The sequence below is a fragment of the Hemitrygon akajei genome, chromosome 4 (assembly GCF_048418815.1).
Source record: "Hemitrygon akajei chromosome 4, sHemAka1.3, whole genome shotgun sequence".
Classification (NCBI taxonomy): Eukaryota; Metazoa; Chordata; class Chondrichthyes; order Myliobatiformes; family Dasyatidae; genus Hemitrygon; species Hemitrygon akajei.
In genome coordinates, this window is record NC_133127.1 from 104,935,967 (window position 1) to 104,937,014 (window position 1,048).

General features: G+C 38.5%; 1 pseudogene; it reads left to right on the top strand.

Annotated features, from left to right (window-relative positions):
* Nucleotides 1-247: 247 nt before the first annotated feature.
* LOC140727167 (U6atac minor spliceosomal RNA) lies at nt 248-385 on the top strand (annotated as a pseudogene).
* Nucleotides 386-1,048: the final 663 nt, after the last annotated feature.

Consider the following 1,048-nt stretch of genomic DNA (forward strand, 5'->3'; position numbering starts at 1 on the left):
GCCCCCTACAATATTATTAAATATTGTTATCAGCGTGGTAACTGAAATCAAGTCCAATGCTTTCAATTCTTGACTATTTCAAGAGCTTTGAATTGAGAATGATGAACAGTTTGATTGTGTGCTGTTGCATACAGACGTGTCTCAGTAAGAAACTGCCTGAGGTACTTTATCCACTTTTGAAACTGTGGTAAAATTCTTTTAAGACTTGGATGCTTCATTCAGTAATCAACTCAAGAATATTAGACATGTGTTGTATGAAAGGAGAGAAGTTTAGCACTCCCCTTGATAAGGATGGAAGGGGCCCTAGTGGCCTTACAACACGCAAATGGTTAAGGCATTGCCATCTACTTAGTGGCATCTATAAAGAAGAAAAAAAAAGATATTAGACATGACATCGCTTATTTGTCAAAATTATTCACAAACTTTTTTGAATTTGGTCTTCAATTGCAAGAAAATGATGTGAAGCTTGTAAAAGTCAACTTACTCTTCTCCAGATTTCTGTCCAATTTAACCCTATTTAGGTGCAACATTGTCCATTTGGCCTTTTCCAATTTCCGAGTCTCTTAGAATTGGAACAAAGAGAAAGAATAGCAGATGATAATCTTCAAGTATGCTGTGCCAATCTGGATGTGATGTATATAGACACGTCAGAGATTCTCGATTCTTATTACAGATTGGGTAATAAATCCATTCTGAACACTTGTAATGAGGAATTAACAGAAAGAGCAAACCCGAGGAAATCTGCAGATGCTGGAAATTCAAACACACACAAAGTGCTGGTGGAACACAGCAAGCCAGGCAGCGTCTATAGGGAGAAGCACTGTTGACGAAGGATGGTGAAAGAACTAATCTTGCTACAAAATGACTTTGTGCTGAAGCTGTCATTCAAAAATTCACATCAAGAAAGGAATCTCTGAAAGCTATCCTGCACTGTTCTCCTCTCCCCTACCTTTTAAATCTATTCCCCATCATTTTTTTCTCCAGCCCTGCCGAAGGGTTTCGGCCTGAAACGTTGATTGTACCTTTTTTTCCCATAGATGCTGCCTGG